We start from the raw sequence: 25,102 nt of genomic DNA, 5'->3' as shown, positions 1-25,102 counted from the left end.
CGGTCCATCTCTGCCTCTTACTAACCAGGCCAACTAGGCTGAGATGCTCATTACCTCCTCTGAAAAATGGAGACAAGGTCTCACCCTCTTTTAAAGTTCTAATACACAAGGGCAAACATACACAGCAAGCTGTTGTGCTCAGTCCCTCCCAGTGCTGGGCTGAAGCTGGGGAAAGACTCAGAAGCTGTCGGTTGAGCCCATTCTACAAATGCAGTCAGATCACAGAGTCCACTGTGTCACTAGAGATGCTAGGAACATAAAAAGTGTTTTTATTGTCATTTTTAAAAAAGATTTATTTTATTTATATGAATACACTGTAGCTGTCTTCAGACACACCAGAACAGGGCATCAGATCCCATTACAGATGGTTGTGAGCCACCATGTGGTTGCTGGGAATTGAACTCAGGACTTCTGGAAGAGGGGGTCGGTGCTCTTAACCACTGAGCCCTCTCTCCAGCCCCTTATTGTCATTTTTTATTGGGTTTTTACTTACTGCAAGCTGATCTTTTTTAATCTGTAAGAGGGAAGGATTGGAAACATTATCTAAAAGATATTTTCACTATCGCATGCATATATACATATATATACACATATGCATACATACATATATGCATAATACATATATATGCATACATATACATACATGTACATATGTATATATGACTCACACCTGTAATCTCAGCATTACCTAGGAGGCTGAAGCAGAAGAATTGCTGTGATTTTGAAATCAAAGTCAGCCAGGGCTACTTACCGAGAGCTTGACTTAAAAGAAAAAAGTAGTGTGTCGCTGTTTGTGGCAGGGCACACCTGCAATTGCAGCATTTGGAAAGCGGAGACAGGAGGATCAATTTAATGCTGGACCCTACTACATAATGAATTTGAGGCTAGCCTGGACTACATAAACTCCTATCTCAAACAGAAACCCTAAACCAAAACCCAGCATGTCTGTGAAATCTGGGCTTGTCCTCATCACTACATCTCCCCCCAGAAGCCCAGTAAGATCAATTCTGGGGATGCTGGGGTTGGCTGGCAAGGTTTCTGGAATGTTCTGAGGCTTTGCTGGTTCTGACCCTGGCGGCTGGGTTAAGGGAGGGGCCCCATAGCAATTTTCTTTTCTCTTCCTTATAGCATACAGAGCATGAATGGACTGGGAAACAGCACAGGCCAGAAATAAAATTCTATCCTCAAGAGACACTCGAAGCCCCATGCTCACTTTTAAGCGAATGTTCCTAATGGTTCCCCTCACTCAGCACTGGTGTTCTGTCCCCCAAGGGCTGCACAACAGGGCAGCTGCTCTGTGAATCCTCCTCTGGGGAGAGAGAGTTTTCAGGTGGTCTCAGAATTTCAGAAGAAGCTGCAGCTTATAGCAATGGGGGATCTCAAATATGGTCCCAGGGAACCAGCCTTCCTGCCACCAGGACAGCTAACATTCTTCCCAGCTGGGTATCACGAGAGAAAATGAGCATGTGTTGGCACCCCACTCTCACAGGGGCAGGCGACAGCATCACACCATGACGGCCACTACTGTCTCATCACAATGCTAGATTTCCTCCCATGCTGTAACTGCAGGGCCAGCCCCTCCTCCCTCTTCTTATTAATGCCACCAGCCCCATGCCTGCCATGGCCATCCATTCTCTGCTTTGGTGGTCAGTGCCTCTCTCTGTCTGTCATCACCACCTATTTGAGTGACCTCAGCTGGCATCCTCAACTTCATTTGCTGTCAACATCCTGTGACTCACAAGACCCTGGTCGCCACAAGAGCACGGGAATGCCTCACATCTGTGATGTGTACACACTTCAGAACAGACCCAGATTGTGCCGCTGTCAAAGACACTGGAGACAGCGAGATTCCAACAATCTCATTCTCAAGAGGCGGGGCACAGGCGTATACGGAAGTATGCACATGAGCATGTGGAGTTCGAATGCACAGAGCAGGGGCGAGAGCAGGGGCAGGCCCAGATGCCAGGTGTTTCTTGCAGCTCTAAACATGAGCATAAGAGCAAATCTGTTTTCTTACCCAGCCATGTACCCTCTGAGCAAGGGTTTGAGGCACTGCCGAGTGGGCACAGATTGTATCTGCACAGGGCATCGCGGCAGGTGGAGGGGGCTGTGTAGGAGATGCTGCTACTGTTTCCCCTCCTCCCGTCTCCCCTCCTCCCGCCTACACTCTTCCCGCCCCTCAGGGCTGCTCTGTGGGCCAGGGCTGGGCTGAGACGCAAAGTCAGAGTAGGGAGCAGTTCTACCCTACGCAACCAGTCCCCAAACTCCCAGTTTTAAAGCCCAACTCAGCATTCCCAGCGAGGAGTCAGTTCCTCACCAGGAAAGACAGATCCTAGCTGACAAAACACAATGTGTGGGGAATGGAATGAGGGAGGGGCTGGGGAGATAGTGCTTTGAGTATCGTGGTGAGTGGCTGGAAGGACGTCATTGGCGCCAGGGAGGCAGGAAGAGCCTCTCATTTGCATGCTCTTCCACAGCCTGCCCTGAGCCTGCTCTGGCGGGAGCACCATAGCAACACGGTGCTCTCTTTAAACGCGGGAGTTCATGCTGCCATTGCAGAGAGAGTTAGGCAATTTAATTAAGGAGCTGGCAGCAGACAAACTTTGTGAGTTAAAGGCATTTTATTAAATCCCATTGTATTATGCAGCCTGGTTCCCCGCAGGGGCTGTGGGACTGGGAGAAGTCGGGAGAATTCACTAGGGGTTTCTTTGCCCTCCCTCGCTGCTGCTTCTGGTCTAGCTTCAAGAAAGCATGGGTGGAGGGAATCTCTACTGTGACTGCCTGGTCTCCCAGCCTTGGACCCAAGGCAGCAGCGTGGGGAATGCAGTCTAATTGCCACTATTCAAGCTGTGGCCTCTTTTTCAGGGCCAGGGTCCAACCCCGGCTTCAGTGTTAGCAGTTCTGGGCTAAATGGATCTTGGGGACTTCAAGGCCTCACTTCATTGAGCCCCCTTCCGCTTCAGGAGGAGCTACCAGCATTCCCATTTTACAGATGAGGAAATGGAGGTATACAAAGGTGAAGTAAACAAGCCTTGGCAACTTTATGTCACAGAGAAGCCAACTCAGATTTGCCTTGTGGCAACATGGACACTGTGGTCCTTACGAGCCCTAGTCTGCATTAAGTGGAGCAGAGCCCTGTGGCTGGTAGTCTCAGGCTTCCTCTGCAAGGCCTGACTGTGTTGGCTCACCCAGGGGCACAGCTCAGTCCTGACCAGTTTGGGAGGCTATTGGCTTTTAGGTTGCCATTGGGTCCTTGGCCATAGAGCTTCCTTGGGATCCCTAGGTGGTTAGACTTGTCTGACCTCAAGAGAACTCCTCCTCCCAGCACCAGGGCCCTACTGCAAAGGGAAAGAATTACCCTCTCTGAGCCTCCTGGACATCATGGATTTAGGCTACACAGCTACCTGGCTTTACACTTGCATACCCACTAGGGCCACCTCGTGGGCCCCATTTCCTCAGTTCCAGAATGGGGGCAGTGATAAATGAAACGGATGCAGCGAAGTTACCAAAGCTCTCGCCAGGCACTTGCCAAAAACCATCCTTGTAAATCCTCACAGTTTGTTGAAATCATCCCTATTATGCAGGCAAGGAAACGGGGCATAGAACAGGGGCTCTGTCCAGCTAGAAAGGGCACCAACCAGGACTGCCAATACTATGCCATTACATATAGACACACAGGGAGCTGTGTGTATGCGCACACATACACATGCATGGGACAGGCTTATGCTAATGATTTCTTTAGAGAGATTCATGTACAATGAGCTCATGGTCACCTATTTGATTGCTTAGCTGGATTGGCCACTGTCTTACCCTACTAGGACACAATCACCAAGTGCCATAAACCGGGTAGTTTATAAGGAACAGAATTGATTTCTTGGAGCTGGGTGGTCCAAGACGAAGGTATCAGCCAATGGGGTTGAGGAGGTGAAGGCTACCCTTTCACTGTGCTTGTACATGATAGAGCAGATCACTCAGTTCTGGGGCTTTTACACAAATTCTAACACCTTGTTTAAATTACGATTCAGCACTTGGGACAATGGACACAACTACCCAATTACAGCAGCGTAGGAAGCCTTGGCAAAGCACTTCCTGGACATACCTTCTCCTCTCCCAGCATGCTCAAGAGCCGCAGCCCCGGGGCCTGGCTACAAGGCCTCCCATTGTGGTTGTGAGATGCCTGTCTTTCCCCTTCCCTACCTTTGAGACCATGGGGCTTCCACATGATTGCTAGCTTTGGGTACCAAGTGACACATTGAGCAGTCTCCAGGTGAATTATGAGACAGGACAGAAATGCTGCCACAAAGGAAAGCCAAGTAACGGAGTGGGAGGGAGCCAGTCCACAGCACTACACAGGTCTTCCCAGAAAATAGTGACATTTGACAGTTTGGGTTTGTGTGGAAGTCTGGACCACAGTCAGTCTTACCAAGCTGAAATCCCCTTGTCTATAAAATGATGCAAGTTATCTACCTGGAATGCTAATAGGTGATTTACAAAAAGCCTATAGTATATTGGGCTCTTATAAAGTTTGGAAAGAACAGTTTATAAAAGGTTTACTCTCTCTCTCTCTCTCTCTCTCTCTCTGTGTGTGTGTGTGTGTGTGCGTGTGTGTATGTGTGTCCTCTGAGCCAGGAGAGGACACTGGGTTCCCTAGAGTTACAGCCATCTGACGGTGTTTATGTGGGCAGCTCCAGCATGGTTTCTCAGGGAATGAACGAGGGGACTGTTCTCCCAGTAATAACAACTAAAATTCTAATAATGAACGCCCTACAGGTCCTATATCTCCAGTGCCTTTCCTCCAGACCTCAAAACTCTGGGCAACCAACCAACCAACTGGCTTATATCCACACAACTGGGCCCAGAACGGCTTAGGTATGGCCAGACTTTGTCTTCTCCAGGTGGGAGAGAAGTACAGGTGCCCAGGGACCCGCCTTGCAAGATGCCTTGGAGCGTCACAGTCACAGCTGGAAAAGGATTCTTGGTGCCTACTTCTTGTGGGTCTGCTTGTATCCATGCCCAGGAAGATCTGGTTGGCTGGGAGGAAGGTGTTAGCCCAGCCTTCAAACGCTCCCCCCCCCACCACCAGGGCTTCCCAGATGCCTCTGCTCGAGCAGGGCTGTCAGTGTCTCTCAGCCAGTGGGGATCCCATCCTGCAGGGCTAGGCCCTGCAGGGGACAGCTGATGGCTTTCTCTGGTCTCAGCCAGGAGTCATTTCACATGGGATGCCTGGTTTAAACAAGTAATTAGGTGACTGTATTAGAAATGTACGTGCTTCCCACTGGAGAAGGATGGAAACTTCCCAGACCGCAGTAACAGCTGGTCTCCTGCAGAGCCTTTTCTGGCGGAGCCCGGCATCCTTCCTTCCAGCCAGGATCCAGAAGGGCTCTAAACCGGACAGGTTGTCAGCCACAGAGCCCATTCCCCAACTGCCAGGTGCCTGCCCACACCTTTACAAACACAAGGACCCCCGAGGAGTTTAAACAATTGTAAGCGCTCAGGGAGGCTGTGGCCCCTTCTCTGCCCCACACTGGCAGCTGGGCTTGCTAGGGTGTCACATCTCCTTCATCTCCAGGAACTTTAGAGCAGGAAGGAGTTAGAGGGGAGACTGAAGATGGACTTCAGGATAAATCAGCCCCCACCTGCAAAGCTCCAGATAGTCAAAAGCCTTCTGAGTTTGGGAGCCCATGGTGGAAGATTCCAGGGCAGGGCAGGGCTAGGTAGAAATTGTAGGTAGCCTCCCGGTTCAGTTTTGATGAGGTTCTCAGCAGATACTCTGTCGCCTATTCTCCTCCCAGCTTGATTCCCGGTGCTGGCAAGCCTCTTGCCATGGCCACAGCTTTTTCTACCTGCTGAAAGCAAGCAGGGCCTGAATGAAGATGACGCCGAGGCGGTTTGCAGACCCTGTGTGGAGCAAGCGCTAGCCTTGCCACCACACAGGCAGTGATGGAGTGCCTTCCTTCTCCTTGCCTCATCCCCCGCCAACCCCCGCTGTGACAGCTCCATATCTACCGTTCCCTGTCACCATGCTGACAGCCTTTAATGATGAAAACAGCCCCAGTGTCATATAAATTCTCCCAGAGTCCTAGGGGTAGGAGGCGATCAGGTTTGGGAAGCTGGGAACCAAAAGAGTTTCCCCGAGTGGTGAAGGAGAATGCAGCCTCCAAAACACCAAAGGCGTGTGTTCAAATCCTGCCCTGGCATCTTTCTAGCTTTATAACCTTGAACAAGTAAGTGACTTAGCCGTTCTGAGTGTCAGTTTCTAGATCATGAAAGGAGAACAGTACTTCACAATGTTGTCTTAGGCATTAAATAGAATCATGACAGAGAGTCTGGCGTAAGGCAGGGAAGTGTTCAGCAAGTGAGGTCTCTTCTCCAGTCGGCACGGGTAGGGACATTAAATTACTATGTTAGGTCTCAAATCTGGGACAAACAGCTAACTGAGGTGCCTATTAACATATCAAAGCGGGTGCTGCCAGCCAGCTTCCCTCAGCCTCACCAGTACCTGTTCTGGAGATATCCTAGCTGGCAAACCCCACTGCCTACCCTAAACTCTCCAGCCCAGAGACTGGGCTGGCCCTTTCCCCAACTTTCTCTTCCCTATATAAGGGAAGATTTACACACACACACACACACACACACACACACACACACACACACACACACACACACACACACACACATATAATTATGATTAGCTATGCTGGATCTCTTGGCCTCTTTGCCTCTTGGCTGCTGTTCCTGGTTCCTGCTCTCCAGGCCTCTGGGCTTCTGGCTCTCTTTTACCTCCAGTTTCTTACAAGGATCCATTCAGTCTTTTAGTCATATTCACTCTAGACTCTTCCAGATGCTGCTGGCCATGTTCTTCCTCATTCCTACAATAAAATTTCTCCTCCACGTATCCTTAGTAGTGTCAGGCTCTCTCTCTCTCTCTCTCTCTCTCTCTCTCTCTCTCTCTCCCTCTCCCTCTCCCTCTCCCTCTCCCTCTCCCTCTCATTCATGATCATGCTGGTAGCCCCAGTGAAATATGAAGGGGGCCCTAGTGGGGTGGCCACTTGGTCTTGTGGAAGTGGTAGGCAGAGGTACTCTCGCTGTGCTTCTGGTTGGAGCCTACAAGTCCTCATGGCTTCCCCACGAAGCTGTCCCTGGAGCTACTCCCTGACATCCCACAGCAGCCATCTGGGCTCCCTTCTGTCTCTCATCTTTTCCCTCTGTCCTCATGAAAGTTGCTAATCTCCTTGGTGACTAGGGCAGATCCTCCTCCAGTCCTGCCACCACCTCCGTCCCTGTACTCACAGGATCTGGAGTTCTCCTTTGTGCTTCCAAGTCTTTCAATCTGTCTTTCTAGAATCTTCTCGTCTGCTTAGGGAATTCTTAGTTGTTTGGCTCTTACTGTCTCCCTTGTCATCCTCTCTGCTGCCATAGTGCTGGTAACCTTAGCAGGAGCTGGTTCCCTAGCAACCTTAGCTGCCTCCCCTAGGTTGAGCTCTTCAGAGCAGGGGGCTGGGCACATAGCCAGTGTTCATCAGGTTGTGTTAGGTGGAACAGATTATGGGGTACCCTTTGATGGAAGCAAGGCTGGCCCTGTGTGTAGATAAGACATGGGGGCCAGGCCTGCCCAGCTGGCGGTATAGCTACCTGGAGCCTGCAATTCTCTACTCCATGCCAAGGCAGAGAGCCACCATAGCTCAGGTATCAACCCTAACACCCGTGCGGCAAAAGGGCAGGGTAGAGATGCATAAACATGAGAACTCACAGTCGAGTCTCTCTGACTGACAGCCTGCAGGTACAGATGAAGAAACCAAGGCAACTGACTGCTCAAGAGTCACCTGAGAAGCCACATGGCTAAGACTGGAGCCAGACTGGTCTAGCTCTGAAGCAAGAGTTCCTTTCTAAGATGCTTCCTTCTGCAGAAATTGCAACACAGTCCTCTCAGGAGTCAGGGAAAAGCTCACACTGAAAATCTGTATCTGTGTGGTTTGTGTTCCTGCTATTTCTCTTCCATAGATCTCAGATGATAGGTGTAAGAATGTACAGATTGATGGGTTGGTAGGTGGATGGTTACATGGGTTTGTGGGTGTGTGGATGGATAGATGGGTTTGTGAGTGGGTGAATGGATAGAAGGATTTGTGGGTGCATGGATAAATAGATGGGTTTGGGTGTAGGTGAATGGATAGACGAATTTGTGGGTGGATGGATAGATGGGTTTGTGGATGGATAGATAGATGGGTTTGTGTGTAGGTGGATGGATAGATGGGTTTGAGGGTGGGTGGATGGATAGAGGGTTTGTGAGTGGGTGAATGGATAGAAGGATTTGTGGGTGCATGGATAAATAGATGGGTTTGGGTGTAGGTGAATGGATAGATGAATTTGTGGGTGGATGGATAGATATAGATGGATTTCTGGGTGGGTGGATAGATAGATGGGTTTGTGGGTGGATAGATAGATGGGTTTGTGGGTGGATAGATAGATGGGTTTGTGGGTGGATGGATAGATGGGTTTGAGGGCGGGTGGATGGATAGATGGGTTTGAGGGCGGGTGGATGGATAGATGGGTTTGAGGGTGGGTAGATGGATAGATGGGTTTGTGGGTGGGTGGATGGATAGATGGGTTTGTGGGTGGGTGGATAGATTGATGGGTTTGAAGTTGGGTGAATGGATAGATGGGTTTTTGGATGGGTGGATGGATAGATGGGTTTGAGGGTGGGTAGATGGATAGATGGGTTTGAGGGTGGGTGGATGGATAGATGGGTTTGAGGGTGGATGGATGGATAGATAGGTTTGTGGGTGGATGGATAGATGGGTTTGAGGGTGGGTGGATGGATAGATGGGTTTGAGGGTGGACAGATAGATAGATGGTTTTATGGGTGGATGAATAGTTGGGTTTGAGGGTGGGTGGATAGATTGATGGGTTTGAAGGTGGGTGAATGGTATGATTGTTAATAGTGATTGTCAACTTGATAGGGTCTAGGACCACTGGAGAGACAAGCCCCTGGGCATTTCTATGAAGGCTTATCTAGATTAGGGTAGTTGATGTGGGAAGACTCATCCTCAACATGGGTTATATGTTTATGGTTGCTTTAATTGCAGAGGAATTAAACACCATGGCAGCATGTAGGTCCCGACATCTGCTTCTAAGGCACCCTCATAAGTGACACCACGTGAAACAGGGTTGTCCTCTCTACTTACTGACCAGAAGCTCCAGAATGGCTCCTTCTCCCACTTGGTAACATCCCTGACCAGTTACTGACTTCCCGCTCCACTGTAGGTGACCACCTGTCCTACCTGGCCAAAGTCTGCGTGCCAAAGCTTGGGAGGAGGACCAGAGGAGGAAGTCCTCTGTGTGACAGAAGAGGAGCACCTCAGACACGGGAGAGAGAGAGAAAGGGCTAGGCCCAATCTGCTTGGATCCAACCAGCCTATCTCCCCAGGGACTTGATACCTTTAGTTTGGTTAGAAATATGTGAACCGAAACTTTTGGAACTTATTTTGATTTGTGGCATTTTCCTTTTTTATGTGGGCGTTGCTGTTTTTCTTTAGTTTTTAGTGAATATTCCGTAAAACAAACAAACACAGACAAACAACAGACAAACCAACCCTGTCGTTGCCCTTGAAGTTGAGAGGAAATAGGACGGAGAGCTACAGTCTGGGAGCTGGAGTGTCTAGAAAAGCAGGAGGAAAGGGAGGGAAAGGGCTAACAGCTAGAAACAGGGTGGACATCCTTCTTGTATGGAGGAGCTGTGGTCCAGCCAGGACCCAGGCAGGCCACTCTCAGAGCCACACCAGGGTCCCAGAAACACTTGCATACTCCCTCTGTGGCTGTCAGGGCTGCCCAGAGAGTGGCCGGCTTATCAGTGGGCCTGGAGGAGCTTTGGAGGCACTTGGCACTGTGCTGTATTGACCAGAAGATAGCAAAGGGACGAGGGAAGGGACAAAGGCTAGGAACGGGCAGAAGGACCTTGGGGGCTGGGCCTGTGGGGTTCATCACTCACTTCCTTCAGGAGATTTCGTGGTGCATTGAATAAATAAAACACGATGCAATCATAGAAGATGTGTTCCGCAGTACCTTAGAGACACCACCCTGTCACTGCGTCTGTCAGCCACCCTCAGAGTGACGGACAGCTTATCAAAAAGCCACTCTGACATTTCCAAATGTGATATTTTGATAGAGGTGCCATTCGACAGGTCAGAACCTCGGGTCCATCCTGCATGTAAATGAGGAATGTTGGCCTCCTTCGTGACATAAAGGTGAGGAAACCTGACAAATCTTTCTTCAGGACTGCTAAGTAAGGGAAGAGAGAGCGGTCTGGAGAGAGACAGTGCAGGTGAGTGGAAAGGAAAGTCAATTCCCAAAGAATTCGAAGGAGAACAGCAGAGGCAGAGCAGTCTGGAGTCCAGAGGAAGCCAGGTTTTTGAAGTGAGTCACCTTGTGACTAAGAAGAAAGGAACGGCACTAAGCACAGTGACCTGAATTGTCCGATGTGGCAGCCTCACCTCCCAGGTGGCCTCTGAGTAGCTGTGATTGTGAGGTTCCAAATGGAGCTGGGTGTACATGTAACTACACACCCAACATGGGTACTCTGTGTGTGTGTGTGTGTGTGTGTGTGTGTGTGTGTGTGTGTGTGTAACTGATGAGCCGTTGCTCTAGCCCCTGAAATAATATTTTTATACACAAGCTCAGTGGCAATAATTCCTCTTGTTCCCATTTACTTATTTAATATGTTTGTTCAAATACTATCATTATACTGCATTTACACTCTAGGCTGTATTCTATCTCTAGAGGACATAGACTGTGGATCAGATACTTGGGTTCAAGTCCAACCTCCACCAATTACTTGGGGACTCTGGTAAAGCTGGACCGGCAGGAAGAGCACAGGACTACAACAGGCTGAGTCAGGGGTTGGCAGTGGAGCGCAGAGGGAGGGACCTGGGCGGGCCCAGGTGAAGAGGGCCGCCTATAGGCTGCCCTCACTGTCATGGGTCTTACTGCAGACTCCAACATAAAGAGTTAGAAGAAGCCTGAAAGATCCTCCATCCCAAGGCTCCCGGCAAGGCAAGCAGGACATTCTTTCCTTTTTCCATGTCCAGATCAATGCAAGTTCTAGTCCTGCAGAAACTCTGGTTAGAACATCCACCCCAAACCAGTTCCATGGCGCTGTCTGCCCTGCAGGGTAGGCTCATGGGGCCCGGGACTACTTATCACCACACAGTTGGGCCTTAGCATCCTCACTGTTTAGATGAGGAACCTGAAGATCAGACACTCAGTGCTCCCCATGGTGGTCTCAGGCCTAGATCTCCACCTCTCTGAGCAAAGTAGGACCCTGGCCTATCTCTGCTGGCTCCACTAACATGTGAAAGACAGCCGGCTGGGTAGGGTGAGCTTCTTCCAGAATCATCCACAGCCTGATGGAAGCTCCAGAGCCAAGGCCCTGCCTTCAAGGTGGAAGAGATCGGAGGACAGGATTTGTAGAAGGCCACAGAGCAGGTCAGCATCAAAGCCAATAGCAGAGCTCAGGGTTCCTATTCCAAACACATCCTCAAGCCACAGGGACTGGGAGGGGTCGACAAGGGGCAGAAGCTAGGGGTGGGGGTCAGAACAATCCTCTCCATGTTGCTGCTATTCAGGACTCAGGGGGACACCAGGGGGACAATCATGCCAACGAATAGCTCCCAAGGACTGGGGCTCTGGGCTGGAAGGCTCCGTAGTAGAGGATATTAGGGAGGTGGAAGGGCAGATGAGGGGATTCATCTTTTCCTTCCCAGAACATGACATGGTTCTCTCGGCACACAGCTGTAGTACAGAATGACTGCATGGCTAGATGGATGGGGAGATGAATAAATAAATCAAGCCAACCTAATCAGACACGAGGCTGAGTGGGGCTGACGGATGGGTCAAGGCAGAAGAATGAGTGGACCAGGAAGATGGTTCTCCCTTCCTTCCTTGCAGCCTCAGATGCAGCAGGCATTGTGGGTGTGGATGACAGGCAAGCATTTTAAGAAGTCATAGGGGAGAGGAGGTTCTGTAAGCATTGGCAAACAGCAGGGAGGGCTCTGGGGTACTACAGAGTTCTGACCTTGACCAAGACCTTCTCTCTCTGGGCCTTGGTTTGTTTGTCAGGAATTAGGGTTAAACTAATCAGATCGGGGTCACTTCCTAACTGACCCAGCAGCTGGCAGATGTGAACACCATGTATTTCCTCAGCTGCTGGCAAGGCGGGATGGCGGCGGTGGGCAAGACCAGGTACAGACTCTCCGGCAAGAGGGAGCCCGACAGATGTTCTGGAAGCAGGCCCCCAGAGATTGCACGGCTAGAGGTAACTGGCTGTGACAAGGCTCAAGCCTGTAGTCAATTCCATTCAATAAAACCTTGATTGCCTATGAGCCTTGTAAACAGACAGCTTCCCTGTGGGCCAGAGACTCTCTTCCTTTCCCTCTTCCTGCTGTACCCACCCTGGGCACTGTGCCAACTCTAAAAAGGTCCCTCAGCCCCAGCAGCAGGGTGGGCAACTGAGGGTTAAATAACCACTGGCAGGTAAGGGCCTGGGCCTGGGGATGGTGGAAGTCAGAGGCAGCCGGAATCACTTAGCCCTCATTAGTCCAAATTAAAATCAAGAGTGAGATGACAATTACAATTTGCAGTGGGCTAATTGTTTTTCCTCAGAAGCTGATCGTTTTGCAGATTGGGGAAATTAATTGTTTGAAATCCCAGGTGGACTGTCTTTGAACCCAGCGGAGGGAGGCAGGCCCCGCCTCCACCTGGACAGTACTCCCTGAGGCAGTCACTAGAAGTGATTTTTTTTTTTTTTTTTTTTTTTTTTTTGCCCTTATAGATCCTCATGCAGCACCAGGGCTGGAGGGAGCTTCAGCCTACATGACACCCCCTGCCATCAGACTAGATGACTCTGGGCTCTGGGAAGCCTCTTTGGATTTACCAGATGTTTCTGTTTCCTTTGGGGATTTAATGGCCACCAGAATGTTCATTCAGTTACTACACCCAACAGCTCTCTGTGTGCCAAACACTAAGGGGACATTGCTATGCACACTACAGATACCGGTCTCATGGGGGTGACATGGGAAGAGGGTATCGTGTGTGGCAAAGGTGACAAGAGCTCAGAAGCCACTTTGTAGGCAGAAGAGTCCTCCAAAGACCTCCATTATGGAACCCGGTGACCCCGCTACCTTACTCAGCAAAAGACTTTAAGGTCAGAGAGTTTCCAGTTTTCCACAGCTCTAAGCTGTGTCTAAGGCCACACCTACTTCAACAAGGCCACACCTCCAAATAGTGCCACTCCCTGGGCCAGGCAGATGAAGCCTCTAGAGGAGGGTGTTTCTCCAACTGGAAGCAGAAGAGTGCCAGCATTTTGGGATTTGATGTACATCTCACTACTTCTGAGGTACAGGAAGCCGTGCAAAAGGCAGCAGAGAGACCCCAAAAGGGGCTAAGGGTGGTCCTCAGCTGATAGCCAGCATAGAAACAATGTTGGTCCTTGTCTTAGGGTTTTACTGCTGTGAACAGACACCATGACCAAGGCAGCTCTTATAAGGACAACATTTAATTGGGGCTGGCTTACATGTTCAGAGGTTCCGTCCATTATCATCAAGGTGGGAACATGGCAGCATCTAGGCAGGCACGGTGCCAGAGGAGCTGAGAGTTCTAGGTCTTCATCTGAAGGTCACTAGAAGACTGGCTTCCAAAATGGCTACGATGAGAGTCTTGAAGTCCACACCTACAGGGACACACCTATTGCAACAAGGCCACACCTACTCCAACAAGGCCACACCTTCAAATAGTGCCACTCCCTGGGCCAGGCAGGCCACTGCAGTACTGCAATAGGACCCGATGTCACCAACCACCCAAGTGGGATGTAGAACAGATCTCCTCCATGATCTGCTGACACCTTGGTTTGGCCTTTTGTAGCCTAAACCTGAGAAAACAGCAGCTCACACAGCTGGACCTGTGAGGGGCAGGACCGTGAGACAATACTCATGTGTGAGGATTGAAGCCATTACCACTGGTGACATATCATGGCAGCAACAGAAACCTAAGCTAGGGTAAGAGGGTAATGATGCGGTACCCCTGTAGTCCAGAGGCCTCTTGGGAGAAGAGACTTGTAAACTGAGACTGTAATAATGAGGGAGCAGAGAGCGGAGCTGACTGACTTGTTTCTACCTTCCAGTGTTAGCACTGAAGTCCTGCACCCCCAAACCTTTCCAGCCTGGGAACTAATGGGGAAAGATTTGGGATGCAAACTGAGTAACCGAGGAGAGAGCCCCCAAAGCTGTGTGGCTGGACAGGCACTACTGTCAGTCGACCCTACCCTGTCCTGCCCTGTGCCACCTCCCTCCTCTCTGCTCTCCTTGCCCAGCTGGCCCCCTACGAGTGCCCAGGTGTCTCCATGTGCTAAGGTACCAGGTGCCCCGCTGTTGCCTCTCCCAGCAGGGGGTTGGCACACTGCCAAGCAGTGCGTCTCACAGGGGGGCTTTCAAGTCATCTTTAATTAGAGACAATAGGAGACTGGGAAGAAGGAGAGGGAAAGGTGCTGGGCTGCTCCAAGGCCTGTCAAAACAGTGGCTGAATACCTGAAGAATTTCATGGAAGCGGAAAGAGAGGGAGGGGAAGACAGGCAGGCACTGGGACCCTCTCTGCTGCCCTGTCACCCTCTCCTCCCATCTGTGAGTGGGTGTGTGGGCACCGCGGAAGAGCAAAGGGCTGGTTATGGATTCAGTTGTCTCATTATGTTCCGTGTCTGGCAAGCTAATTGCCCCTCATCTCAGTTTCTTCTTCTGTACAATTAGAATAGAAATTCCTCAGAGATGTCAAAAAGTGATCTGTGTGGAGCAGGGACTGGATAAACGGTGGCTGTTTCTTGTTGGAGAGCCACACCTCCCAGAATGAAGGAGGAGAAGAAGAAGAAGAAGAAGAAGAAGAAGAAGAAGAAGAAGAAGAAGAAGAAGAAGAAGAAGAAGAAGAAGAAGAAGAAGAAGAGGAGGAGGAGGAGGAGGAGGAGGAGGAGGAGGAGGAGGAGGAAGAGGAAGAGGAAGAGGAAGAGGAGGAGGAGGAGGAAGAGGAAGAGGAAGAGGAAGAGGAAGAGGAAGAAGAGGAGGAGGAGGAAGAAGAAGAAGAGGAGGAGGAGGAGGAGGAGAAAAAGAAAGAAAGAAAGGAAGGAAGGAAGGAAAGAAGGAAGGAAGGAAGGAAGAAAAAAAAAAACTGGGGTTGTATGGCTGTAATTAAGCATTCGTGAACCCGAGGTGGGAGGATTAGCAATTCAAGGCTATCCTTGGCTACAAAGGAAGTTTAAAGTTAGCCTGGGCTACATGAGACTCTGTCTCAAAAAGAAAAACAAACAAACAGACAACCCCCCCCCCCAGCAAACCAAAGACAGAGTATGCCCAAGAACCACAGAGCCCTGCTAGCATGCAAAACCCATGCTCCTTCACGGGGCTTCCTGCTGCTCAGAGGGTGGGGTACAGAGGCCTACGGGGGAAACTAGCTCCAAGCAGGTGATTCAGTTGTGAATCTGTGTCCACTCTGCTGTCTCAGGGCACTGTCTGCCTCCAGAGCCACTCTCCCCCTTTCTAGAATCACTGGCTTGGGGGTGAGTCTTCTTCTACTTCTACTCCTTCCTTGGGCAGCTTCGACCCCTAAGCAAGGCAAGATGGTCCTGAGTGCCTTATTACTATTATTATTATTGTTATTAATTTCTTTTTATGTATGTGAATACATGTCACTGTCTTCAGATGCACCAGAAAAGGGCATCAGATCCCATTACAGATGGTTGTGAGCCACCATGTGGTTGCTGGGATTTGAACTCAGGACCTCTGAAAGAGCAGTCAGTGCTCTTAACCCCTGAGCCATCTCTCCAGCCCCTGTAGCAAAGACCTGCATCTGCCTCATTCTACTTTCCAGTGGAAGAAATAGAGGGGGCAGGTTTGCTCCCCAACCCCCATGTCAGGGATGCTCACACTTGTCTGGTTCCACTCCTCTGCTATGAAGTAATGGTAAGCTGGCCCCTACACTGGGACCCGCTGTTCTAAGTACTTAGCATGGATTATTCTTGCATCTAGTCCTGTGATGCGTTTACCCTCATTGGTAGGCAAGAATGTAAAGAGACAGGGCCATTCAGCTAAAGCTGGGATTTGAACCTTTGCAGCTCAGCCTCAGGGTCTGTATCTTTAAGCCCTCGTGCTGCACGTGGACATCCATTCCATGCCAATGCTACCTCCTTTCTGCCAGAGACAGAGACAGTATATAAGGTAAACATGATCTACTGTCTCTTCTGAGGAAAGCTTTTATCCAGCAGGGCAGAAGGGCCGAAGCTGGCCTATGGCTGTCACGTGATGTGCGGGCACCTGCGATGTAAGATGCTGGCTTTGGGGACTGCACGGTGGCCTTAGAGCTACCCAGCTCCTCTTAGCTCCTGTTATTTCTGTTTCCCCTCCTGCCTTCTAGCTCTCTGTATCTGCATGTGACAAATCGCACCCATTGGTAGGTACACTATAACACTATTATTGAAAAATGAGAAAACACAAAAAACAAGGAGGAAATTTAAACCATGCTCTACCTCCCCTCCTGGGGCTAACTGCTGTTATACTCTAACAGTGTCTCGCCAGCTTTTTCCTATGGCGATAAACATTTTTGGTCTCTCTCCCTTTTGCACGCCATCTTTTTCTAAAGCTCATTTTATATACAGTACATCTTCCAGTTGCTTTTGAAAATTATTCATTTTTATTTCATGCGTATGAGTGTTTTTTGTTGTTGTTGTTTTGTTTTGTTTTTTTGTGTTTTGGCCGGCAGGCATGTATGTGCACCACATGCTTGCAGTGCCCTAAGAGGCCTGAAGAGGGCATCAGATCTCCTGGACCTGGAGTTAGAGATGATTGTGAGCTGCCATGTAGGTGCTGAGAAGCAAACCCAGACACTGTGCTGAGGGAAACAGAGGAGGGGACGATGTTCTGAGTGAATGCATATTGCTGACATAGCCGTGTCAAGGACCCCAATGCCTCAGCCTCATGAGGCCCTCCCCAGTGAAGCTCAGAGGTATGACAAAGCCTTCCTTGGGGCTCCAAGGACAAGTGCTGACAATGTGTGCAGAAAATGTCCAGCCATAGCTTTCTCTGCCCCACACCATGACTACAGCTGAACCCTATTCCCCTACAGAGATGGTTCCTACCAAGATTAGCTAAACCCATCTCCTTGATTTAGCTATACACAATAAATAGCCCTCCCCCCTTGATTCAGTTGTATGCATAACCCTGCCTCTCCACGTAATACCCAGGCTGAGCTTCCAGGGTGCTGAGGCTTCTCTACCAGAGAGTCCCAGCTTTTGCCTGGGGGTTGTCTTTTCTTCATCCTTCACTGCCCCAGTCAGGTCAGTCCCCACAGCAGAGCAAGAACTTGGCACAATACAAAAACAGTAAGTGTTCTTAACTGCTGAGCCACCTTCCCAGACCCTTCCTGCTGCTTTGGGAAAAAAAATGTTTCTTGAAAGTTTGCATGCTTACACATCTTTGTTCAATCTGCATGGCTAACTGACATTTTGGTAGAATTTGACACTGAAACCACTCGCTCCCGGCATTTCTAGAGGTTCCATTGTCTGCTTGCTGCCAGGGTAGCTGCTAAACAGTCTGCCGTACCCCAAAGCCCGTCTTTGTCTTTCTAGATATTTGCAGAACCTTGATTTTATCTTGATATTGTGAAATTTGAGGCGGGGTCTTGACATGTTACTCAGGCTGGTTCTCAAACTCCTGGACTCAAGCAAGCTTCCTCGCTTAGCATCCCAAATTCTGGACTTACAGAATGCAATGATGCTGTTGCGTTCAGCGTCAGTGGGGCTCTTTATTATTATTATTATTATTATTATTATTATTATTATTATTATTATTATTATTAACTGTGTCCACCACTGAGAGGAGCCTTACATCATTATTTAGGGAAAGAGAACACCCACACAATGTATAGATATGTATTTAAAGTGCTGAAGACCAAACTTAGGGTCTTGTGCATTCCAGGCAAGGATTTTGCCACTGAGCCATATTCCAGACCTTAGTGAATCAGGAAAGAGTCTTGATATGAATGTAGCCCAGGCTGGCCCGGAACACTTGACCCTCCTGTTTTGCCCCATGAATTGGGATTCAGGTGTGAGCCACCACACCCAGACAGAACATAAATTTTAAATTTCCAGAAACTCATTCTTCTCTTTTGTACCCAACTGTAAATACCTACCAGCCTGGATTAAAATGTAATGTGCAACCAATACAATAAGATATATCCATGCATTGCTGTGTGGTTAGCCAATCACATCAAGAATGAAGTAACAAGGGCTGGAGAGATGGTTCAGCGGTTAAGAGCACCAACTGCTCTTCCAGAGGTCCTGAGTTCAGTTCCCAGCAACCACATGGTGGCTCACAACCATCTGTAATGGGATCCGATTTCTCCTTCTGGTGTGCATGAAGACAGCTACAGTGTACTCAGATACATGAAATAAATAAAAATAAATCTTAAAAAAAATAAGTAACAATGTGTGCAGCAAGATGGAACCTTGAATACCGCACATGTATTCAAGACATGAAAAGCTACACACCAAATGATTCTACTTATATAAAATGTCAGGGCGGGCTGCTTTATAGATATAGAAAGGAGTTAGTAGTTACCAGGGATGAGGGATGGGGGAGAGTAAATGCCTATTAATAGGCACAGGGTTTCCTGGGGAGGGACATGAAAATATTCTAGAATTAGGGGTGATGGGTGCATAGCTTTGTGAATCCACAAGAACCCACTGAATTATGTGTGATAATAGGATGACTTTTATGGAGTCTGAGCTAGTCCCTAATTTTAAAAAGCATCCCACGCTCTTATTTTGTGACCATAATATCTTCTCAGAGGATATCACCTATGGCGTCCTGGTCTCCTGTTGGCCCCCACACCTTTCACCATACTGTTTGATTTCTTCACATTATTTTTTTATTCATTTTTACATTTCCTCAAATATTAGATGTTTTCTTTTAGAATCTCATGGTTCAAAAACCAGTGGCCAAAGTTAATGGTTTGCATTTTTGAGAGAGTCTTGAAAGGCTGATTTAAAACATTCCACATGTCCAAGAAGAGCTGTGAACCGGCAGGTGTCCCCTTGAGAGAGCTCAATACCCATGCATCACAAGCACCCCTAGAGCTGCTGGAGAAGTGGTCCCCACTTCTCCAAAGACCCAAAGACCTCTTCATATTGCCCACAAGCTGTTGGCAGCTCTCCATTTTTCAACATCTTGCCTCATCCCCATTTGTATTTGTGCTCATGCCCCCAGGTCAGTGTCTCAGGGTTTCATTGCTGTGAAGAGATACCATGACCAAGGCAACTCTTACGAAAGAAAACATTTCACTAGGGTTGGCTTGCAGATTCAGAGGTTTAGTCCATTATCATCATGGTGGGAAGCATGGCAGTGTGCAGGCAGATGTGCTGGAGAAAGAGCTGAGAGTTCTACATCTTGATCCACAGGCAGCAGAAGGGAACCACATTGGGCGTAACTTGAGCATAGGAGACCTCAAAGCCCGCCCCCACACTGACACACTTCCTCCAGCAAGGCCACACCTCCTAATAGTGCCACTCCCTATAGGCCAAGCATTCAAACACAGGAGTCTGGGGGTGGGGGAGTCAGAGTAGGCATCCCTAGCCAAATCACCTCAACCAACCTGGAAAACAGTTTTCAGGGGTAAGGGAGGGACAGTCACAGGATGAGATGTAGTTAAGTGACCTAGGGTGTCTCTGTTCCATACCATTCTTTTGGGGCCATGGAGTTCTGCGCCGTCGTGTGGCCCTGTGGCAGGAGTAGCCCAACCCTCCTCTCTGCTCACCCTGTACCTCTCTATCAGGCCTTTCAGTTTCCATAATGGAATGGAAGCCGCTCATTAGCTTGCTCTCTTCTCCCTGCCCCTCCTTTCCTTTCGTTTCTGTGTGGCTTGGGAGGTAGCAGAGAGACTCCTGGATGTGTTATGCTGAACCAGAACGCCTTCCTAGCTGCCGCTATAGCAGACACTGGCGTTTCAGGTTTAGGATAAAGTTGTGTCTGCTGTCCTGACCATGATCTACTATGATATCATCTATATTGCTGACCTGCAAGGGCTGAGACTGGTACGGGGAGGGCACTGGGACAGCTAGGAGCTGGGGACCGTGCCCTTGCTAGGCACTCATTCCAGTTCCAAGCCATACTTTAGTGCGTGATATGGGGGAAGCAATGTGGTCCTTTCTGATCCATAGACTCAAGGGCCAGGCTGTATCCCTCGAGAATGTCAAGGGTCTATTGTACCTCTGTCGCTATGGAGACCAGTTCCCTTGTGGCAATCATGTTTATAACAACCCCAGTGAACGTGATGCGCACAGATTGGAGCACAGCAGTCCCCAGAGAGAAAGCCACCTTCCCCCTAACCACTGGCCACATCCTTCACGATGTCTCCAGGGTCTCCAAAGCCTAAGTGCCTTGCCAAAAAAGTGTGTCGACTCAGAGGAAGAGGAGAGGATGAGCCTGTTGGCCTGCTAATGTCTCGAATTACTCAAGGCTACTTGGAACCCCACTTCCTAGGACTTCTGCTTTCATGTTCACCTGTGTGTGAGGGGCGGGGAGGTTTGGAACAGAGCTCTCAGACAGTGTGGGTGTTGGATAGTTCAAAAGTCATTTCTGTTTGATTTTGAAATGCATCATGGGTTTTTTTTCTCTCCCGGCGTACTTACTATGCAAATGAGTTAATATGTGTGAAGTGCTTAGAACAGCCCGGCTCATGGTAAGTGCTTTATAAGTGTTTGCTATTATTATTATTACTAAAATTGTATTTAGCTTGGGTCCGCATGAAAACAAATTTGCATTCCCTGCTTCTTTGCACCAGGCTTCACAAAGAAAATGGATGCCACAGGGACCCAGAGACGGAGAAATCCCGGGTCTTTGGACTTCTTTACATAACAGAGGATAAGACACCACCTATCTCATTTGTCTGTCCCCTCGCTTCACGGGAATGATGCTTTACCAAGATAAAGTATCATTTGCTGGCACCTGCAAAGGTTTCTGGGGTCTTTTTCCAGGGCATCCTCCTGGCCACCTTCTCTGGACCAGGGTGGATAGAGGCCTCCGCTCCTTCTCTCCAGTGTTCTGCCCTGCTCACTGCCCTTCCCAGCCGTTCTTTCTCTCATCTGTAATTGTGTCCCATCTCTCCCAGCCCTCTCTACCTGGACCACCATCACTTTCTTTTCCACCCTCAGGCTAAGCACGCCGAGAGGCTGCTCTCGTTCATTTTTTGCAGTCAGAATGCCCAGCATGGGGCCTGGCGTGTAGTAGATATTAACAATGTTTGTTTTTCTTTGTCAGGGGATAAATGCCACCTTATTTCTCTAGCAGCTGCCCCGGGTCCTCTACCTGTCCCCTCCTCTCTTCCTTACACACACACACACACACACACACACACACACACACACACACACACCCCTCTCTCCTCTACCTTTCCTTGGGTGGCTGCTCTCTGCCCGCCCCGGGTCCTCTACCTGTCCCCTCCTCTCTTCCTTACACACACACACACACACACCCCTCTCTCCTCTACCTTTCCTTGGGTGGCTGCTCTCTGCCCGCCCAGGTGCAGGAGGAGATAGTGTTTCCCATTGCCAGGAAAACCCTTCCGACCCGGCTGGGGAGAAGGGCTGGAATTGGTTCCCCAGCTCAGCATGTCAACACTGATAACCTCCACCCAGGGAGGAGGCTTGTTCTGTGCAATTTCCATCTCATTTGTCTCTTCATTTGTAGCCGAAATTGGCCAATTTCATCTGGAGTGTGCCTGGACTTTCTAGCAACCCGCACCCACAAGTGAACAACTTTAGTCGCTGTCTAGAGAGGGGCTGGCAGGAGCTAGCCCAGGGTCTCCCCAGCTGAGCCTCCTGTGCACTAAGGTTTGAAGAATGACACCCCAACATGTGGGCTCCACACCTGAGTGTAGTCTCCACAAGGGCGAGCCCGGAAGACGAGGAAGCTGAATGACAGGTTTAGGGTTAGGCCTGACTTCTCTCTGTGTCCCAGGAGAAGCCAAAGCACATGGAACCAGACCCATTGGATGTAAGTAGCACAGACAGACATGCTGATGGAAGGAACGCGGATGCCATTCAGGTGAAGTTAAGAACAGGTAAGATGAGCCTGTGTGGCCAAATTCACTTCTCTTGTTAAGGAACGTAAGGGAACAATGGTGCTACTGTGTGTTCTAGACCTTGATCTGGGAGTGCTAACATGGGGGACACTGCATACCTCACGTTCAAGTAAATCCAGTTGCACACTGAGAATCTGTTTGTTCTTGTGAATTCCACCACAATAGACCATGGAGGCAGGGCGGGGTGGGGGGAGCCCCCAGTGTTTCCCAAACTTTACTGCACTCATTATCTCGTTGGGACTTATTTGAAATACAAAGTCCTGGACCCCCGGTCTGAACTGCAAATGTAATATTCATTTTTTCATTATGTATTCACTATCTGGGGAATCTGCATTTTTAATGCTCCCCACCCTTAGGATATTTTGAAGCAGGTGGTTCACGGCCCATGTACGAGCACAGAGAACCTTAGGCAGCTAGGTAGACAAAGGGTCTAGGTTTTGCCAGGAGCCACAGGAGTGGCTACGTGGTGAGAGGTCCCCGGTTGCTCACGGCAGGGAAGGTCAGAGGTTGTCCAGGCTGTCAATAAAGGAAGGGCTGAGACTGCAGATCAGACAGTTGATTAAGTGGATCAGGACAGGATGAGAAAGGGGACAAGGGGAGAAAATTCCTTCACGCCAGGAGCTTTTTCCAGCACTCCTGTCCCTGGCATCTGCCAAGGAAGGCTGGGCAACCTCATCCAGTGGCCAACTGCCCAGGCAGTGTGGGCCCCAGCAGAAAGGTGGCATGAGATTGTAGGGTCTGCAGTGGTCTGACATTCTTCAGCACGCATCTGCTGTTCAGCAGGATGAAACTAGATCCCAAAGACACGTGACCGGGAGATGGTCCCCTGGGGAGGATGCAGACTGTGTGGCGTTTCAATACAGAGATGCCAGGCTGAGTGTCTGAAAAGCATGTGCAAATGATGTCTGCTGGGCTGCCTTTGAAGACCTGAGAGGGCTCTGACAGAAGGAGCAGAGCCACACACAGACCACGGGACAGATTTCCAGTATCATCCCTTCCATAAGGCCTTCATCCACTGAGTAACGCCCCGTGGCTTTACAGATGACGGCAGCAAGATAGGTCCACCAACCGGACCAAAGCCACAGACACGCAGTGGGAACTGGACTCAAGTCCATATGGCTCAGGACTGGAGTCTGTCTGCCTGCCATTTTCCTCAGTCCGTGATGGAATACTTTAGGCTTTCCCAAATGCTCTCACCTTGCTGTGGTATATGCTATAAGAAGTGGGTGCTGAGCTCTACGCTATTGAGGAAAGATCAACCTGCAGTCACAGAGTGATGAACCCAGGCTGAACAGTCAGTCAGGAACTGGGACCTGGAACGGAAATTGAAGGTGGATACTCTTAAGTCGGCTGTAATCATTTATCGCCGGGGATGGTCTTTCTCAAGATACAGCGTATTTTACAAGTATTCGAAACTGACTTTTCTGGGCCCTTTCTTTCCTCAGAATGACTCAGGGGACCAGGCTAAGGAAATGACCTCAATGGGGAAACAGAGGGCCAAAGAGCTCAGGTGGGGTTAAGGTTAGCATAGTATTATACAGGACCCCAAGCCGGAAGTGAAGCACGGATCCACATTTCCTTCTGGCTTTACTCCCACAGCCTTTGAGACGTCTCTTTAGTCCGTGTTTTCTGCCCCAGGTGCCCTCCCTCCCATGTCTTTTATTTGAACCATGGGTGCCAAAGATGCGGTGAGGTCACCAACCAGTGTTGGGGCGATGAGACAGGACAGCAGGGCACAGGCCTCAGCTCATGGACATGGGGCGTGTCAGCACAGGGAGGAGCAGAAGATGAACCACACTTCCCACTACTAGTTACCCTGGCTAGTCGGAGCCCGCAAACTGCATGGGAGGCGCATGCGCAGCAGCTGGTGCTGGGGTATCCTACGGTAACTGTGCTCACTCAGTATTCAAAGCCTTTGAACAGGGGCAGCTTTGGCATGCATGTGGTTATTGTTCACTTGCTCCGTCGCAGCAAACACTTTGAGGCAAATGTGGTTTCTCCTGCCTGCCCACTTCACACTGGGAAACGCACCCTGCCTTCTCCAAAACGGCGCTAATTAGACCAGTGACTGGGGGCTTTCCTGTTAACACAGCATGCCTCGGCATAGGTGGACATTCTGCTGGATCCGACGAGCTGTTTGCTATGTCTGTTCGTGTTATCCATTCTTTGCACCCTGTCTTCTATCACCTCCCTAATGGAGAGGCAGGACACGGTCCCCACAGGCTAGCATTCATCTTCCCAGCCTGACCCTTGGGAAGGCTATTAAACTGCTGTTGCCAGATACAGGAGGAGAGGGGAAAAAATGAAACAGTGCTCCGGGGAGCAGTGGAGGGCAGAGGGACTCAGGGATGGTGCCATCCATAAGTCAGGCCAAGGAGAAACATGTGAGCTTTTAAGGGAGAGATATCTCTCAGACAGCAAGGTCAGGGGGAACTGGCTTTTGCTGCAAGAGGTCAGACTCTGCGGGAGGGTGAGGTCACGGCTGTTCCATCTCAACTAAAGCATTAGAAAGCGTCCCCTCCCAAATCATTGCAGAAGAAAACACAGAGCCGGTAGATCGGCCCTAGATAGATGTATGATTTCAGCACACCCTTCTTCCTCTGCGCAGTCCTGATGGAACACATTCTGCTGTGCACCATCTGTACCGTAGATGCTGGCAGGTGTGGTCTCTGCTGTCCTTTATGCCCTCCCTGCCAGTCTGCCCCTTCCAACTACCTTCTCTATGGCATACAGGGAAAGAGCTCTTAAACCATCCCCATCCTTTCCCACCCCAGGAAATTCAGCCGCTTACTCTCCTTCCTCTGCCTTTAAGATGACCAAAGTGTCCCCTTGGTCATCACTCCCATCCACAGATCCCTCCTGCTTAAACCACAGTGATTTGCTTTTGGAGCTCAAGGCTCTTTTTATTTATCCTCATCTCCCAGCTTTCAACCTTTGG

General features: G+C 49.7%; 1 protein-coding gene across 2 annotated transcripts in view; it reads right to left on the bottom strand.

The window, feature by feature from the left end:
• The window catches only part of Lrrn2 (leucine rich repeat neuronal 2), a 60,497-nt gene that overhangs the window by 14,920 nt on the left and 20,475 nt on the right, over positions 1-25,102 (bottom strand). The window contains exon 1 of one of the 2 annotated variants that reach the window (XM_063272072.1): positions 13,565-13,715. The exons of the other annotated variant lie outside the window; for it this stretch is intronic. The gene's annotated coding sequence lies outside the window, so the exon portion shown is untranslated. Of the gene's footprint in view, positions 1-13,564; positions 13,716-25,102 lie in introns of those variants that run through there. 2 annotated transcript variants of the gene reach the window in all.

The sequence above is a fragment of the Rattus norvegicus genome, chromosome 13 (assembly GCF_036323735.1).
Source record: "Rattus norvegicus strain BN/NHsdMcwi chromosome 13, GRCr8, whole genome shotgun sequence".
NCBI classification, from domain to species: domain Eukaryota; kingdom Metazoa; phylum Chordata; class Mammalia; order Rodentia; family Muridae; genus Rattus; species Rattus norvegicus.
Note: the sequence above shows the minus strand (reverse complement) of the source record. Positions and strands in the feature narration are given on the sequence as shown.